This window comes from Pimephales promelas, chromosome 9 (assembly GCF_988280905.1).
Source record: "Pimephales promelas chromosome 9, fPimPro1.hap1.1, whole genome shotgun sequence".
NCBI lineage: Eukaryota > Metazoa > Chordata > Actinopteri > Cypriniformes > Leuciscidae > Pimephales > Pimephales promelas.
Genome location: NC_142777.1, coordinates 15519086 through 15539616, shown reverse-complemented (window position 1 = coordinate 15539616; position 20531 = coordinate 15519086). Strand labels below are relative to the sequence as shown.

The window sequence follows — 20531 nt, the reverse complement described above, 5'->3', positions numbered from 1 at the left end:
TGACTTCCAGAAATGAACGTAAACAAACAATGGATGAAGCGGACAGAAAAAAGTTTAAAAAAAGTTAAGGAAACCCCGACAATGGACACATTCCAGGATTGCTCGAAGAGGACAGTATGGGCTTGTCAATCCTCCAAAGAGAACTTGAGGTAAAATATTGTTTTCTTATATATTTTTACTTTTAGTTTTAACATTAGCACCATCGTCTCTCTTTCGTTTCGCCATTTTTGAAAATTGTGTACGGAAAAGCTTCTGTGCTCCTATTGGTCAACCTCAAACATGTAAAATGGACCGTTAAAAAAAATAAACATGCTAGTCGCTAGGGCTGGGTAATAAATATCGATTTCTCGATATTAATCGATTCTCATTTTTACGAACCGATATCGATTCTTAAATCTCAAGAATCGATTAGTCATCCTGTTTCATTTGAATGAATGGGACATTGTATCGTAGCTGCGCGCATCCAAAAAAAAATCACAATAATCTTTGTCCTTTGTTACTATTGATGTGAAACAAAGTCTCAATTTTCAAATTACGTCCAATTTCTTTAGAAATTCAAAAACATAAATAACATTTTGGCGCTGTGGCTCAAGAGAAGCAGCAGTGCTGATCTCTCTTCCGGCTTAATAATACCAGTCACAGCGCGAAATAAACATGAATGAGCATCTGAAAGTGTGTTAAAAGATTACAACTTATCGAAATCCGTATCATGTCACATTGATTCGCTCAATCAGCGTTTCAACCGTGGAAAGACGTCATTTAAACAGCTTGTAATCAATGTCATCGTCATAAATATTTACCTCAGGAAACCCATATTTAATGCATATTTGAATAAATCTGGCAAGTTAATGACAGCCACCATTTAAATGTTTATATTTCATATAATCTTCATATAAAAATAAAAAAAGTGTAATTTAAGTGTTTGTATAGCTACAAAACAGTTCATTATTACCTTCATATTAGGCTAATGAAGCCTAGTAGGCTAAAACTAGACCCCCATAGTTTACAGCATTAGTTAAGAGATTTGATTTCCTTGAGAAAATTTGCCATTTATTGTAACTGATATCCAAAATAATCGATATTGAATCTAATCGAATCGTAATCGATTCGAAATCGAATCGAATTGCAAGCTTGTGAATCGAAATCGAATTGTGAAATTTGTCTCAATACCCAGCCCTACTAATCGCTAGTCTTTTTGTCGTGATGTTGTGAAGCAACAAAATCGTGTAATCTGAACCAGGCATTAAGGGTCATGTTTCAATTTATGCTAGGTTTTTTATGCTAGTTTGAGTTTGACAAGCCTTAGTCCACTTTCACCTTTAATTGTAAAAGAGCAGCATGAACATTTGGACAAACATCTCCCTTTGAGTTCCACAGGAAAAAAAAAAGGTAACGGAACAACATGAGGGTGTAATAACAATCACAAGTGACAGGAGTACCTGGAGCAGTGTTGACCCCCAAAGTCAACACTACATGAAGCCAACACATGGGCAATTTAAGGTTCTCAATCTAAAACGTCCATATGGCCCTCAAGTTGAACAGTTGGTTGGGGAAAAGTGACCTGCACAAGACCCATTTGTCCCTGAGGGGTTGTTCAACCAACAGAAAGCAACCAGTCACTATTGCCTCAGCCAGTAGAGCGTGCAGCTGCTTATGAACCACAGCCTGCTAAGTAAGGGGGTTTATTTTATATCTTCTCTCTGGAGAGAGAAGAAACCTTTCACAAAGTGAAGGAAATGTCAGTGTCATTGAGGTCGCATGAAAAAAAAGCCGCATTTCCAACAGCCCTGACCAACACAACTCACTAAAGTGTCAAAGAACGTCTGCCGAATTAAACAGAATCATCTGTCGCTTTATCCAGTGTCACACTAAACGGGTTTATGTGAAATGAACGCTCGATGTTTCCTGAGGTATTTGTCTGTTCAGCCTGTGTGGCTCTCTGAGTGTGACCACAGACAGCAGCTTTAATCATGTCTCCAGCTCATGTCCCTGCCAACTTTCTGTAAGATCTGGGAATCCATATAGATTGTGCAGTTGATTTTCTTAGATGTTTTGAATGAGCCCACAGGGAGAAAAGTGTACATCTAGACTAAATCTGAAGTCTGAACACAGATATCCTACTGTGCCAGACGGAGTCGACAGATTTGATGTCTAAGAAGTCATCAAAGAAAATCATATTTTGCAATTTACATTTTCTTTTTTTGCATTAAATGCTGCTCTGTATCTGCTATAAGTTTGGGTCACTTTAATATTCATTTGGGACACAACATGCCCCAACAATCTTCCCATTCTTCTAATTGATATATTCATATAAAATTTGGCTTAAATTGTGAAGCCCTAGTTCCTGTTGAGGTTGGGATAGAGTTCTTATGCCCTAAGGGTTGAGGGTTAATAGACATCAGACTCCCGCGTGTTTAATGCCTCACATTATAGAAGATATCCTGGAAATTGACTACTTGCACAACTACAGTGTTCAGCGCACCTACAGACATGAGAATGCAGATTATTACATCCGTTTTATGGTAACAGAGGGAATGTCACTTTCCCGCCGGAACAACCCCCCTCAGCCTGACTGAGGGCCAAAAGATTTGCTGCGTGACTGGACTTAATAGAGGACACTGCGAAAATGCGACTAAAACGAACAATTTTATCAATTTAATCTAAATGTTGGACTCAATATAGTGTTCCTTACAACTTACTAAAGATCCAGTGATCCATGGATATTGACATGCAGCCAGGAATTATGTTGCCTGACATTTATGTTTGCCTGAAGCAATATAGACCTAAACATAGGCTAAAGGAAAGCTTTACATAAATACAACAGGTAGGTCTAAATTCGGGTGATAAGTTTTTTTTTTTTTGGTCAGTGTTTATTAAAGGTGGAATACCTAAGATTTTTGCATTAAAATATCCCAAAATAACAAGGTCAGTGTTATATATTTAGTTAAGATGATAACTTACAATATTCCAAATGTTTCAATCAATGTTTAAATCGCGAGAAATTTGAGATTTTAACCAAGGAAACGGGGCGTTTGAGCTGGGAGTCGCCAGTAAATCGCGTCATATCCGCGTTACCTCGGTTTCCGCTCGTACTGCGTGTAGTCCTGGACAAATGCGGAAGTTGTAGTTGTGTGTTAGCGTCTATCAAGCAACAAACGTCAGCTTGTTTCGCGCATTTGTTATGAAATGGAGCACAATTATTCTTTAGCGATTGCACCTGGTTCTGTCTACAAAGACAAGTCTCATGAACGCAAACATCAACGAACGGGTCAACCAAACGACCCAAGAAGAATTTGGGACGAGAGAAATAAAACCAGCTCAACATCGGTGTGGCATTTCCTAAATAGAGAGAACTTTGTGAAAAACTCTTAACATTAACTAGAAAGAGACGCCGATCTTGCATGTGTTTTACTTGACAGGTGAGTAACATCGTGTTGTGTATTCAAATTTCATGTCAGTAAACCATGCAAAAAAATTAGTGTTATTGTTAGAATGTCTTGTTGTCTATGCATATGATGTGAATCGTAAGGTCAAATTCACCGCGAATACTTCTCGGAATGTGAACGGTTGGCTGTATCTTAGAAAACGACGTTTATCTGAAAAGTGTTTCAACTGTCCCGGCTCTCCCCTAAACTAATTTACTTTTAAACCTTACTTTTCTTGCGGTTATTTCAGTTTAATGAAAAACAAGCATGTCATTAAACGCAACAGTTATAGAAATCGAACTTTCGATTCCCGTCTGACTGATTTATCCACGGTGGAGTTGAAAACAACAGTTCCCATCATTCCGCGTTCCTCCACGGCGTCATCAAGCAAAGCCGTTGTTGTTGTTTTGAATGTAGCGCCCTCTAGCGGCATAAAATCTTAGGTATTGTAGCTTTAAAAAACATTCAATTAAAAAAAACAGAATGTGCAATGATTAATATTTAATTGATGATTTGTTAATATATATAACAATACAAAATATATGAGTATGGTTTTACACATAAATTCAGCATATTGACACAAAATGATAACTGCAAATCCACCTTTCACTTACTGGAGTCGAGTTGTTTCTGTGAACTGCAGCGATCCATTTGCTCCTCTTTTTATAGCAGTCTGTAAAAATTCACCTCCGATTTTTTGTCAGTTTTGTCGGTAGTTGTACAGTTAATCGCAAACTTCTTTCCCGCTTTATATGAGTTGTGATTGTTTTTCGCCGGCATTCACGCTGAAAACAAATATAGCCGCTCAGTCTTTTTGCTACTCACTGTGCGTCACGCACAAACCTTCTATAGGCTATGTCAATAGATTAAAACAATGAATCATGTTCTCTCTATTGAACCTGCTGAGATGTTCCTATAAATATATTTTCTTTTCAAGTATACATTCTGGATAATAAATAAATATAGTTTCCCACTAACCAGCTGCAGTCCAGTGTTTGTCTTCTATTGGTGTTTTTCTCTTACTGATATGAAAATATTTCTTAAATATATACAAGCATGTGTATACACACACATGCTTGTATATATTTAAGAAATATTTTCGTGTGTATACTGCATTTATATATAGAGATTTATATATAAATATAAATATTTTATATATAAATATTTTTTTCTTAAATATACATGCATGTGTGTGTATTTATATATATATATATATATATATATATATATACTGTGTATATATATATATATATATATATATATATATATATATACTGTGTATATATATATATATATATATACACATATACACATACACACAAAATAATTGTACACAGTGCACCCACATATATCATGTAAACACAAACTTTTATTTTGGATGCGATTAATCACGATTAATCGTTTGACAGCCCTAAATTTGGGTATAATGAATGTGTCTATGTAGACAAAAAGATGATTTTATCAAATTATCTTTTTTATATTTTATACTTTGGGTCCAATGTGTACATAAAAAGTGAAATTCAAAAGTCTGCAACTCAAAAGGAGTCAAAATCTATTTTGAACTTCAAAGTAAATATAAAGTCTGACCTTTTTTTGGGGGAAAAAACAATAAAATAAACCACAAATAATGTAGTTTCTGTAACGTGAAGTTAAAACGTTGATGCTGGTCAATTGGGATAAAAAAATAAATAAATTCGAACAATCTACCAAAATAAAACGATGCACAAAACTGTTACAACACACCTGCCTACTCTATGTACTGTCTTGTTCTGTAGTGGTAAGCTGCATCAACAGCAATCTTTATACACTGAAATTTATAGCAGAGGAAGAGGGAAAATGATGTTAAGTAATGTAGGGGGAAAAAAAACTATTACAGAAGTTAATGTAAAAAGCTACAACCATCCCCATTCTCATTTTCTATTAATCATGCAAAGGAAATTTAATTTGAACATCAATCTTGTTCATATTGACCATTTTTTTTATGAATGTGAACACAAACCAATGCTGGTTTATTATAATTGCATTGCAGAATTTATAGACTCCTAATAAACGAAGTGAGCACTGGACATCTTTTAGCAGTCTTCTATCTAGATTATGTTAGCAGGCATTAGATGCACACAGAATGTAGTTTTCCATCAAATAAATCTTATTTACATCCCATTTAATTCAATCAACGTGGCCCATTGGGATGTGATCTTGATTATTAAAACATGAATATATGAATACAATATCAAACTGTCATTCCACTTTCCCAAAGGTCACTCTGCATAATTGTCGGTTTGATCGCATGTGATTGTTTTTAAGTAAAGAAAGAAGACAATAGAAATGTCACTCACCACATGCATGTGCATATGAGAATGAACGGGTTTGACATGCGAGCCGACAGCTCTCTCGTGTGAGTGTTTAATACAGAAAGCATGTGTGACAGGCCTTTATTGGAGTCCAAATCAGAGCCCCAAGTGAGTAAGTGAATGTACACATCTATAAGTTTGTGGCATGTGCTGTACTGTTAGGAATGGAAAGACGCTTCCAGCAACACAGCGCAAATATCAATCATCTCATTTCTTCAGCAATCCTGAAGGATTCACTGTAGAAAGAGAAAACATCCTTGCAGAATTTTCAGCAAATATTTCAGCAGAACAGACGGCATGTGAAAGCCGATCTGCTGTGTGACGTTTTGATGTGTAATCAATTGAAATCGAAGAGGAAAGAGCGGTTCAAAGTGGAAAATGTAATGATGTGATTAGTTTCACTGCAGGGCAGAGCCAATCTGTAGCAGAAACACACCAGCCTCTTCTGAAAACATGTATGCTAATGAGATATCTGATCCTTCTCTTAATAAATACAAGTGGAGTCTCACCATTGATCTTAAAAACACCTCAAGGGGATCTAAAGTCTCCCCAAGGTATGTCCATTAGTGAGACAGGAAAGAGAAACTCCCATAAGGATGACAAAATGGTTGTTCTTGTGGAGCTGGGACAAGAGGAGTCTTGTGGGTCATTCTCCGAATGCAAAGCAGCCGTGAAATCTGACCGATTCCAACAGGATTTTATTCAGTAATGAAGGAAGAATTCCTTTTAAATTCCACTTAAATTCCTGACAGAAAGGATGTACATGTAGATTTGTATTTCAGGGATTAAAATGGATTGAAATTGAAAAAAAAAAAAAAACATTTCTGTGTAATTTGTACACTGTAAAAAAATCTTTTCATGATTAGTAATCACAACATTTATTCTTTTGTCAAATCAACTTAAATAATTTATTTAGTTCAGATAACATATAATTTTGAGTTTCTGATGATTAAATCATTCTCCTTCATTGTTTTAACTCACTTTTTCCATTTCAATGAACTTAAAATTTTAAGGCAACCAGGTTACTTACTTTTTTAAGTTAAACCAACAATATTTTTTTACACTGATTAGACTAAAAACAAACACTGCCTTAAATTTAAAGCTACACTGTGTAACTCTTTTAGTTTATTCTTAGCTAAAAACAGTTCTTTCAAAAAATATATGTGCTCATTAATGTATATTTACTTCGTTCGAGTAATAGAGTATTCTCGTGAGTGTATAATATTCCATTGAAAATGCATACGGGAAAGGGGATCTAATGTCGGTCGCCATGTTGCCCCTCCATCTTGAAAGTACATTAGTCAAAGAGGGACATACCCGTTAATTCAAGCTTCGCCTTTCACGTTTACGTTTGAGTTAACACTCATGGACAAGGTCGAACTGGAAGCCATGTTAATCTTGGACTACATTGGCCACCGTAGGAGTAAAATCGGAATTGAGAGGAACAGAAACTAATATTCACTGGATGGTCATATACCGCTTTTACCTCGCTAGATGGGGGTAAAAATCACACAGTGTAGCTTTAAGTACAATCAACTTTGCTATCTAAATAATTTGTACTTAAATTACATTAAACTGACTTAAAAAAAAGTTGAATCTTGCATAACTTACAAAAAAGTTTGTTTAACTTATTTTGGTGAGTTAAAGTAATGTAAAAATATATGTTGTTATAACTTATTTGGTCATATATTTTTTTGTATGTCACTACAATTTCATATCATTATTGAACATCCGGGCAAACTTTATGATCAATGTATGCCTAAATCCACAGTAAATTAATAACACTATACAATAAGGTTGATAAAATGAATTAACAATGAACAAAAAAATTGTTGGTTTAACTTAGCCTGGTTACCTTAAAATTTTAAATTCAAATTTACACACATGAATTGAAAAGAAGTTCTTATTTACTGAATTTTGCCTGACCTAAAGTCGACGTTGGTCAAAGTTTACAAATCACACAAGTCCTTAACTTAACCCTGTAATCAGTATCAGGTCCAAACATTATTCACATTATTGACTGCAGCAATTACTCTTAAGAACATAGCAATCGCTTTGACCATAAATGGCTCCGACATCAATCAATACCCATGTTTTACAGAGGAAGGAAGCTAATGAATGTGCCTTTAGGTTGGTGAATAATAAAACCCCAAAGCTTCTAAAAATATCTAAAACCTTTTAAGTCATTTTTTTAATGTATAGTCCTTTATCAGGTGCGCTCTGTGGTTAGCAGGACGTCACAGAGCACAAAGCATCCTTAATTAAGGTGACTTTATAGGAAAGTGCCAGTGCATTTCATTGAAGTGAGCTCACAATAGTAATTCATTAGTGGAAATTAAGCACGGCATACAAAGATATTCATTTCAAAGAAAAAACGGCTGCTTTTGTGCTATTATCAGGGTGGGCTTTAATCGACTGCCTTTTTTCAAAGAGCCAATTTAATGAGACCAAACAGGTTCAGATGTACATTCCATCCATACTGAACTAACTAACAAACAAAACATGACTCTGTATTCGCCATATAGATCAACAAAGTCAAGTAATACTAATGATGGTGAACAACTACTGTAGACTTGCAGTAAATAACCAACTGCCATCTTAGCATCGTGATCGTGAGTTTTGCGTAGAGGAAAAAACACAAATTTTCCACAGAAAATGTAAAAATCTATAATATATTTCAGCATCAGATATTTGTAGTCAGCCTCAGATGAAGAGAGGATTAAGTTGCTAACATCAGCTTATTGTTCGTCAGTCAAGAGTGACATCTACTGAACTGGTCATGCCATTTTCATTGGTTCATTGGTGTCCTCTGAACAGGAAGTCAAAAACGTAGAGTCAAAGGACTGCCGCTTTGGAGCTCCATGTTAATTTTGCGGTGGGCCAAACATTTCTGAAATGATTGCTTCATGAATGACCTTTTGTTCAACATAAAACCCAGTAAAAGGATTGCCTGAGGACAAGAAGAGAGTTATATCTTATCTTTGTGGAATATCTCGCCGACCTACTAAATAGACTCCCAGAATCAGTTAAACGTAATTGTTCAGTGTTCCTCCTTTTACATCGCCCAACTTCAAAATGCCAAGCAGGAAAAAAAGATTAGCTTCATTTAACAAGGAACCTGTTGATGATGAATTAGAAAGCCAGATAAGTTCACACTGAATGACCAGCCGCCTTTTCACACTTCATGAGTCTCATTGGGACAGCTATGGCCCGGCCCGTGTGGATGAAATCATCTGTGCGGGCACACTCCAGTTCTTTCGAGAAAAACACAGCTTTATTTTGATTGTCTGGGATTCAAAATTGGATAGGGTTGGACAACTTCCGCAAATGTCAACATATTCCAAAGGTCTCCAGCCACTGTTGAGAGAACAGAATAATGAATGAGAGGGAGGCCAGCAATCCATTTACTGTGCTAAAAAAAACCCAAAGCCTTGCTGTGTCCCAAAATACTGCAAATGGAATACAATCGCCTCCTAACCTCCATGGGTCTCTATTCAAACGTAAAGAAGAAAACAGAACAGTGTGATGCCTATATCCATTAGTTAGAAACTGAATTGGCTTGAATTAATAAAATATTTCACAGTAAAAAAAAAAAAAAAAGATGTGTACCTTCTGTGAACCGTGGAAAAGCTTGTGATCTCCCAGCTGGGATTTTTATGACAAATGTCCGCCATTGGAAGAACATTTCAAGAATGGTTTGTTGAACTTTCGAGAAAATTAAGCCATTCAGAAGGAACGTGAGACAGTGTCTCAATCGCATGACATTCATGGGCCAATTCTGTGGCACTAGTCTCTGTGTTTATGTCAGCAAAGTCTGGGTAGTTGTGCAAATGAGCTTTCCATCAGCTCCACGGGACAGGAGCAGTCAGTCACTCTGGTTTACAATCTCCCTCCTGGGCGCTCATGGCTTTCACAGCGCTAACAGATTTGGACAGCTCACTGCTGATGGTTTCCATGTGCTTCATACTTCAACTTGAGAAACGGTTCCAAGCTAAGGAGCTTGCTAATTAGTTTTTCATTGTGCAGCGTCTGCATAAACATGTACGTATGTAAACCCAACTACAATAATAACGCCAAGAAATCTTAGATCACCAAGTAGCAGAACACGTAGAGGTTAAAGACACGGATGTCTCAGCTTAAACCTAAGGGTACGTTTACACGACAACGATGTACTAAAGCGATGTACTTGCATTTTTCTCATACACGCAACAGCGTTGTCAAAACAAACCACATTCACGAGGATCCACAAACACGACTAAAAACATTGTATTATTCATGCCAGGCCAGTAGTTGGTAGAGGCACCTCACGATTCGATACAATTACAATTCAGAGGGCTGCAATGCGATGCTAAATCGATTAGCCTATGGGTGTGTTACTATTTGGTACTTTTAAAGCTACACTGACTGTGTAACTCTTTTAGTTTATTCTTGGCTAAAAACACTCAGTTCTTTCAAAAAATATATGTGCTCATTAATGTATATTTACTTCGTTCAAGTAATAAAGTATTCTCGTGAGTGTATAATATGCCATTGAAAATACATACGGGAAAGGGGTTCTAATGTCGGCCGCCATGTTGCCCCTCCATCTTGAAAGTACATTAGCCAAAGAGGAACATACCCGTTAATTCAAGCTTCGCCTTTCACGTTTACGTTTCGGTTAACACTCATGGACGAGGTCGAACTGGAAGCCATGTTAATCTTGGACTACATTGGCCACCGTAGGAGTTAAAACGAAATCGGAATTGAGAGGAACAGAAACTAATATTCACTGGATGGTCATATACCTTTTCACAGCTAGATGGGGGTAAAAATCACACAGTGTAGCTTTAAGGCGAAGTATTTATGATGACCCATAAAGAATTTACTTCCAAAATCTTTTATTAATAAAACAAATGGAAGTGATTTGGCAAATCAACTGGTTACTTTTGCTAGCATATGTCCCAACACTGCAAAGAACCAACAGGAAAAGAAATGTGAGCCTGTACTAGCAGCATACTTGTAGTAAATGAATACATCGGCATATTCTGAATCTATACACCGCACAGTCCAAATGTAACTTTTGTGACTGGCATTGCACTGATACACACTGTAACTGTGGAGGGCAGTACAGTAAACCTACAAATAACTAATCTTTTTACAGCATATTGATGTGAAAACTAAACAATAAAGAAACTCCGACCAGAATCAAAAGTTCCGCCGCAAAGGTTCCACCTCCATAATCGTTACCCGTGACATTTCCATCAACTTATTTTTTGCACATTTTCATAATTCGCATTAAAGAAAATGCTGGATGAAAATCCCAAAATGTGCATAAATTTAAAAAATGCGCATAAAAAAAAAAAAATTACTATGGAAACACATTTACCGAATAAATTCCTCAATGCACATGAAAAAAAATCATATCTTTACACTATGGAACGACATAACCAGTAGACCGATCTCGTTGCACAACATCTGAAATACTGTTTTGGTTGTTCTGAAATGCCTGTGCCAAGTTTTATCATCAAATTGGTTCAGGATAATTCCCTGCCAGAACTCTCTTAGCCCGGAACACACCAAGCCGACGCTGACGAACTAGCGCTGATGAAAGCCGACTGTGTTGTCGCCTCTCGTCCGCTCTCGACGGGGTAAAAAGCTGCACTTGAACACACCGAGAGAACTACAGGCGACTGTCAGCTAGAATGCGTGTTCTGCGCATGCGTTTAATGAGCCAACTGTCTATTTCTGCACATATATTAGTCTATATTCTATTAGTCTAGATTCTATATTAGTCTAGATTCGTCATTCAAAAAGGAAAACCGACGCTGCCGGTTGCAGAAACACATAACGTAAACAAAACAGCGCGTGCTTACCATTTTGAATATCAATCTTGCTAAACGCAGTCTATATTCCACTCCGCTCATGTTAATATTGAAATATTCGCCAAGAAACACTCAGGTAAGATGACATAACATAAGAACAGCCTTCTATCTTAAACCGTTTTGACTTCTTTGCTTGCTGTTTGGCTTTTATTCTCGTGCACTGACTCTTTCACTAAGCCGAACAGCCAATCAGAGTTATCTCTTTCCCCGACGGTCAACATGTTGAATCGGGCGAAACAAAGCCAACGAGGACTATTTTCAGCCGACGGCACGGAACTATGCAGAACACACCGAGGAAACTTAGTCAGCCCACGCACAAAAACTGCCCAATGGCCGACTGTCGACTTGGTGTGTTCTGGGCTTTACACAACAGCATTCCTAAACGACACCGTCTTTAAAAGCAAGATAACTTTATTGCGTTTCGTCTAAGACGTCTAAGACGAATTCATTAATTACATACAAAATTATTCTATACAGTGGCTTCTCCTACTGCAGCAACTTCCATTTTCTCCAACACAGTCTCATGAAAATGCGTATCTATACCATGAATGTCATTTCTCGTGGCATTTATACGGCAAACATTTTTTTGAAAAAGATTTTTGCGTGCATATGCTACGCATTAAAAAACCCTGGGGTAGATTTAGGGGGGAGGGGGATGGGGATGGGGAGTTCGTGCGTTTTACACGCCATAAAGTGCATATCATATGCATGCGAAAAATGCGTACCATATACACGCAAAAACTGTTTTTGGCGTTTAAATGGCACAAGAATGACATTTGTGCAATAGATACGAACTTTCATGAGATAGGGCTCATTTTTTCTTAGTAATATTTAGCACCAGTTTATCAGGAAGTGACGATTTTGTTCCCGTCGGCTTACTGTATGATAACGGTGCCACACACATCTTCTTCCGCTCATCCGGGGCCGGGTCGCGGGGGCAGCAGTCTAAGCAGAGATGCCCAGACTTCCCTCTCCCTAGACACTTCCTCCAGCTCTTCTGGGGGGATACCGAGGCGTTCCCAGGCCAGCCGGGAGACATAGTCTCTCCAGCGTGTCCTAGGTCTTCCCCGGGGCCTCCGCCCAGTGGGACGTGCCCGGAACACCTCCCCAGGAAGGCGTCCAGGAGGCATCCGGAACAGATGCCCGAGCCACCTCAGCTGACCCCTCTCGATGTGGAGGAGCAGCGGCTCTACTCTGAGCTCCTCCCGAGTGACCGAGCTTCTCACCCTATCTCTAAGGGATCGCCCAGCCACCCTGCGGAGAAAGCTCATTCAGCCGCCTGTATCCGGGATCTTGTCCTTTCGGTCATGACCCAAAGCTCATGACCATAGGTGAGAGTAGGAACGTAGATTGACTGGTAAATCGAGAGCTTTGCCTTACGGCTCAGCTCCTTCTTCACCACAACAGATCGGTACATCGACCGCATTACTGCTGAAGCTGCACCGATCCGTCTGTCAATCTCCCGTTCCATCCTTCCCTCACTCGTGAACAAAACCCCAAGATACTTAAACTCCTCCACTTGAGGAAGGATCTCTCCACCAACCTGAAGTGGGCAAGCCACCCTTTTTCGGCTGAGGACCATGGCCTCGGATTTGGAGGTGCTTATTTTCATCCCAGCCGCTTCACACTCGGTTGCAAACCGTCCCAGTGCATGTTGAAGGTCCTGGCATGAAGGGGCCAACACGACAACATCATCCGCGAAGAGCAGAGACGGTGCTTTATTCAATATTCCAATTTGGCACATAAATTTAATTCAAAATTTGAATGTAAACAGCCATAGATAAAATGCTCAGCAAAAATAAACAAATAAATAAAAAAATGCAGCAAACCCTACAAAAAAATACATTTGGGTAACACTTTACAATACGGGTGCATTAATAAGCATTAATTCATGCTTAACTAATGCACAGATAATACTGAATTAATGTGTAACCAATGATTGTCTAAGCTATCCATTAATGATTACCACATTAGGAACTAATTAAGAGTCTGTAAGGTTAATGTATTAGTTCATACATGAATTGTTATTAATTAAATATGTAATTGTGGATTAATTCCATAATAACTATTTTTTTAACTAATAGTGTCAATTAATATGTTAATTACCAGAATGAGCCAAAGCCTTGTATTTCAACTTCCAGATAATATGACAGGTACACTAATATGCATTAATACATGATTACTTACTTTATTGTTAATGCAAATTCATGTGCAAATTATTACAATTACTAAATGACTAGTTAATAATGATGTGCCCCAACAAGTAAAGTCATAACACAATGATACCTTTGCAAATTATTAGCTAATGATTAATTAAAGCAGACAACTGGAAGTTGAAGTGCATAGCTTTGACTAATTGTAGTAATTAACACATTATTTTACACTATTAGTCCATAAAATATGTTATTAAGGAATTAATACACAATGACACATTGAATTAATAGCAATTCATGTATTACTTAATCTATTAATCATATAGACTCTTTATTAGTTGCTGATGCAGTAATCATTAATTAATAGTTTAGTTCTTCATGAGTTATACACTAACTCATGATTATTGGTGCATTAGTTAAGCATGAATTAATGCATTAGTGCACCTGTATTGTAAAGTGTTACCGATAAAATATTTAAAATACCTGAAATACCATTTCCATTCAATATCGTTCATGTTCTTGCACCAGTTTGCGCCTGTATTACTCCTTTACATGTTTCCCATGAGCAACAGGTGCTATTTATGTTGTTGTTGTTCAAGGAAATATGAGCACATGGATTTGTGTTAATGCACTGAAGCATGACAAATGTGTAAATAAGAGCATGCTGCATCCAAGTTAATTATGCACTAAAAGGGGAGCACTCATTAGCATTATCTTGAAGTGTAAACGATGTATATTCATTAGTTACAGGCTTTTGCGGTCCCTGGTCTTGGTCTGATGCAAATACCGAAAGATTCGATTTGTTCGTTTTTTTAAACACACAAGCGCTATTTCAGCCACTCTGCTTGAGTTTGAAATGCATCACTTCTTTCAAATCACTTTTCAAAATCTAAATGCGGTTCTTCTGGCCTGGGGTTCGTCCGAATAAAGACTTCTTTCTCTCTGTCTTTCATTTGAGCGTTGCCCTCCTCCTCGCCGTCGACATAAGCCCTTTCCCTCCAGGGGTACGCTCTCTGACCCGTCCTACTCTGTGAAGAAGGAACTCGGCTTGTTGTGTGGCATTTCTCACAGCGGGCCATTTTTTCAAAGTAGACTCGGACGCGCTCCACAGGGCTATTGCTGTCCTGAGATGTCAGGACCCAGCTGGCTTTGTGCTGCCAGCTGCATCCAGTGGTTATTCCTCACAGGCACAACCCCAGGTGTCCTTCCCTTCTGCCCTGTAATTCCCCTCCCTTTCATCCTCACAGGATGTCCAACTTGTATTACAGCCTCATTCAATAAAACAACATCCAGAGGAGCAGAGGCAGATACGGGTCCAGACACACAAACAGAGATTGTTTGCAGATACAATGGGCTTTCAAGAGCATTCGAAAACAAACTTTTTGTCATATTAGCTCAATCCGCCTCACATCTTCCCATAAAAAATTAAAAGGAAACACAATGTAAAAGGGGGCAAGACATGTAGTGTGCACAAAAATAATCACTGGCCTGGTATGAGAGATGTATTTGATATCACAAGATTAGAACAGCACAAAACACACCATCACCATTTGCTAACGCGTTCAGGGTGTTTTTAGTATTATCAAATTAATGCTATGATTGTTTGGTATGTTATTAGATGTTTGCTGATCGGTTATGTGTAGAAGTGAAAGTATAGAGTTACGATGCTAAGGAATAATGCCTTTTTTTTTTGCATTTCAATTACACAAAAAATGAAATACAAAAGTTTGTTTCAAAAGTAGTAAATTGATCAAAAACAGATTAAATCATGTCATCACAATCGTTCATGTTTTATATTGATGCAAAAAGAATCATATGCACAACATGACATCATGGCTTTTGCGTAAACATATACGCCACTTTCGAGTCAGGTGGCGTGTTATCTCTACGCATTTTGAGCTATCCGTGTGTATCCGTGTGTATGCGTACGCCATTAACGTCCGCGTCATTCCGCGTCTCCGTACACGCAGTCAAATCTCCAGTCATAATTGCCATTAACCCCAGGCCAGTGACGGTTAAGTTTAGGGATGGGGTTGAGGTAAGTCATATCTTTTTTTTTCCTAGGATGGTAAGGGAACAGTCATAAATGCCATTAACCCCAGTGACTGTTAGGTTTAGGGACGGGGTTGAGGTAAGTCATATTTATATGACGTTAAGTCAACGGCGTTCATAAACACGCTGAACGGCGATTATGCGTCTTGATAGCACGCCAAAAATGGAAATACGAATTGGCGTGTCATACACACGCTACTTCGTGAGATCAGTCTGATATGCAAGTCAGCTTAGAATTTTAAATTAATATATCAAAAATGCATTCATTAAAACATTAAATGCATAGCAAAAATGGAACAACTACAAAACAAGATTCACCACCTCTGTTTTCTTTTTGCCATATGCTTCTCTTGCAGCCGGATCATTTTTAATGTGTTTGTCAATTCAAGTTGTTCTCAGTCCCACTTTATATTAAGTGTCTTTAACTACCGTTTACTAACATTTAAATTAATCGTTTGATACAATACTCTTATTGTGTACATACATATACATGCTTTGTCCCACCTCAATAGCAGCAAAGTGTTTAGCCAAACAACATGAACTAGTGCATTATATATATATAACAATTTTTTTTTATGTGAGTACACAGTATTTAATAGAGCTGCACGATTAATCGCTAAAATATCGAAAATATCTTGATTAAAACTAGGGCTGTGAATCGATTAATTGCGATTAATCGCCTCCAAAATAAAAGTTTGTGTTTACATAATATATGTGTGACGTGTGTAGTCTGTAAAATTATTTTGTATATGGACCATTTTGCGAGATGTAAACAACACTGGTCCAGAAGCACTTCCTGTTTTTAGTTTTTTAACACTACATGAAAGCTGGGATAAAGTACAACCAACAAAACATAAAAAACTGAATCAAAAAGTTAAACAAACATCTTTAAGATGTTTTCTTTACATGTGAAATAAAGAAAACAGTTACAAACTGAAACAAGAAGTGTTTCTGGACCAGTGTTGTGTACATCTTGCAAAATGGTCAATATAAATACACACACATGCATGTATATATTTAAGAAATATTTGCATATACTTAATATATATTTATACAAAATTAATATTATACATAAATATAAATATTTGACATATTAATAACACATTTTTTCTTAAATATATACATGCATATGTGTGTATTTATCTATACAAATAAATTATACACACCACACACACACATATTTTATGTAAACACAAACTTTTATTTTGGATGCGATTAATCGCAATTAATAGTCACAGCCCTAAAAAACATACGCAATCTCATTTCAAAATGACAATGATTGAAAGTAACGTAATGCTTCAAATAATGATTACATGTCGCTGTTAAAAAAAATGATTTGTCATTGAATTATTCAAGAGATTTGTTAAAAAAAAAATGCTGATTCATCCAGTAACGAAACAAGTGAAGTATTTATGAGGGCGTAATTGAATCATTCATTCAGTCTATATACTATACTATACTATACTATACTATGTAGATGCATTCTTTTTCTTTTCTTTTTTATAGTTTGTTTTTATCATGTAGTTTCTTTTTTTTTCTTTCAGCCATTTTATTGTCCATCAGGTTTACATTATAATTCAGAATGCATAATTCATCCATGTAATAGCACCCTTCACTTCAAAAAGCTGCCGGATTTGTATAATTCATGTGTGACACAAGTGCATCAAGTTACCTGCTGAAGTGCAACACTTAAAGACATAGACTTGTTCCAGATGAGCAACAGTAATAGAAATGCTTTCCTAATAGCAAGCACCATTAAAACACAGCAATAGTTCATTTGCGATCTTCAAAGCAAGAAGACTCCCTATCTGTCATTATGTTTAGTTTTGCTTCGAGAACATTTGCGTTTATGCTTTATTTAGTGTCTGCATCACTAAGTGTTTAATTATTTTGGCAGATGTGTCTGATGAGGGAGACACGTCGAAATTGTCAATAACATCATCCGTGAAGAGAAGAGAGCAAGTGCGAGAGCTACGAGGTGAATTTCATAAACAGAGGATGAGAGTATTCAAATCTGGAGGATTATGAAAAGAGGTATAAAATGGGATTGCCAGGATTTTCATACTTTCTCCAACATGGCAGATCGTCCTCACTCGACATCAAAAAGAGAATTGTGTGGCAAATTCATCAGCTTGGCAATAGGACGGCAGCGCTTACTCACTACAGATCTGCCATCAGAGATTTGCAAAGAACTCAAGACTGCTGCAGAACTGATACAATTGGAATGACAGACAGCAGGAAATGATTGGATCATGGCAATGCCAATACTACCTGATTTCACCTAATCACACATAAGACTTTAGCTGACAACTTAACCCGGCTACTTTAAAGTCAACATGAAGCGGCATTCACAACCCAATTTGACTTTCATAACGTGCTGTATTTCCAAGCGAAACAGAATATTCAACAAGAGACTTGATTGAATTGATTGGATCGTGAACAGTGGGCGTTAGATAACAGATCTGAGCCAGAAGTGAATGAGAGTTTGATTCGGTCCAGCTTCGTATCCCACTCCCACCTCATCTGTTGCTGAGCGACAACTGCAAACTACAGCCTACACAAGCCATACAGTGATGAACACTTCACAGACCGCTGCCGGCATCATCCCAGACTACAAACTAAAGCCAACTAGACCCTATATAAGCCAGACACATCACTGACCACTGCCTTCTTTGTTCCAGTCATTTCAAAAGACTATGCATCAGCACAGGACTGCCAACTACTGTGACTGTGAAGGAACACTTCCTGCATCACCATTTAACTACTGTTATATCTTTAGTGTGTAATGTTGCTGTTTGAGAATGAAAAAGGTCTGCAAAGTACAAAATCACTCCAAAGGGATTTTCTATATTAGTAAGTGCTGTTTCTGAAACCCTCAAATGCCTCGATTGTCGCCTTGAGTTTTCTTCTGGGAACAAACACATCACAATATTTCTCATTCAATTCCTGTGCGAGGCATTTGCAAAAAAGTAAAACAGTGATATGGGGAAATATTATAACAATTTAAAAGGCTGAATTTTCAGCATCATTACGTCTTCGATGATCCTTCAGAAAACATTCTAATATGATGATGTCATCTATTATTAACCCCCTGGGGACCAAGGTGTATTTGGGGTCATTGAGAGGTTCTGACATGCCCTGACATCTGTGTTTTTTTTTCAGCTGCTCATAAACATATTAATGGCACAGGTGAAATTACACTATATTTAGCAGAAACAGGGCGATGTATGGGCAACATGTTTGTACATGTTTGTATTTTTGAGAGAATATTGTTTAGGCTATGTGTGGTTATTGTAAAAACTAAAAATGAAAGTTTCTGAAATAAGGCCACAGAACACAAACGAAATATGCGTCCACAAGACTTTTGACTAATGGATGTTGTTGCCTAGGGTTTTTTCTTCACAATGATCTAAAAAAAATCATTCTCCTTATCGTTCACATAAAACTGTGAATTGGGTTATATTGTGAAAAACATTTTTTTTTTTTTTGCCAAGGAAATATGCGAATGGTCGTGAACAGGCCAACCCATTCATTAATAATATAACTCTCACCTGAGAGAGACAAAGACACATATATATATATATATATATATATATATATATATATATATGTGAAGTTCAGATGCAAAAGCCTCTAAGTGCCATTTGAAATTCTTCTGATCATTTTTATCACGTTTGTATATTTAAGTTCAGTAATTTCACTTAAATGACAATTAATAGGTAGTCTTCATTGCAATTTAAGTGAAATTACTGAACTTATATAATATATACAAGCTTGATAAAAATGACCATTCTAGTAGAATTTCAAATGGCACTTAGAGGCTTTTGCATCTGAACTCTTCATATATATATATATATATATATGTGTGTGTGTGTGTGTGTGTGTGTGTGTGTGTGTGTGTGTGTGTGTGTGTGTGTGTGTGTGTGTATAAAATCAAATAATAAATGAAAGTCAAAAACTCATTTTTAGTCATACCTGGAAAAAAATCCTGGTCAAATGGGCCATGTAGAATTGGTTCAGAATTAGAGTTTAAAACATCTTGAAAAGAAAATAATATGGGAAGAAACTAACTCTAACAGTCTAACTAAATGAACGTTCGTTCACACACCCGAATCACATTTAAACACTCTTTTTGTTTATACATAACTAATGTTATCTCACTAATGTAAGGATGCCACATGAGATTCTTGTTCCAATGTAAGCGAAAGTAAATTAACGCACGGCGCGCGCGTCTGTGAATTCCTTCCTATAAGACGCGCATTTGATATTTAAATGCGTCTTTGTTGAGTTTACAGACACTATTCAATAACGCGATTAGAACAAAGCACATATAATAAATGACTTACTGCATCAGCTGAATCCGTGCTCCTCAAAACGAAACTGTAAGGTAACATTTTTCCAGGATCTCCTCACTGCGCAGCAAGACGAAAGGTTAGGACAAGGTTAGATCTGTAATAAACTGTATGTTTTTATCGATGCGGGCGTTTTCATGGCTTGCTTCACATTAGTGTTTGAATAGCACGCGCTCTCAGTGGGCGGGGTCACATTAGCACGTCATTCGCTGTAATGAGGTGAAAGGGAAAATACTGACATCTCTCTCTCTTCATACAGATTACATCAACTGAGAATAGTTGCTTTTTATATAAATGACTTCATTTAAAAGAGCAGAATTTCAGCTTCATAAAGAGA

The 20531-nt window shown here is 37.1% G+C and overlaps 1 protein-coding gene across 1 annotated transcript in view; it reads right to left on the bottom strand.

Annotated features, from left to right (window-relative positions):
- gfra4b (GDNF family receptor alpha 4b) overlaps nucleotides 1-20314 on the bottom strand; it is a 117672-nt gene extending 97358 nt beyond the window's left edge. Inside the window, exon 1 of the mRNA XM_089134782.1 lies at nucleotides 20189-20314. The gene's annotated coding sequence lies outside the window, so the exon portion shown is untranslated. The remainder of the gene's footprint in view (nucleotides 1-20188) is intronic.
- Nucleotides 20315-20531: the final 217 nt, after the last annotated feature.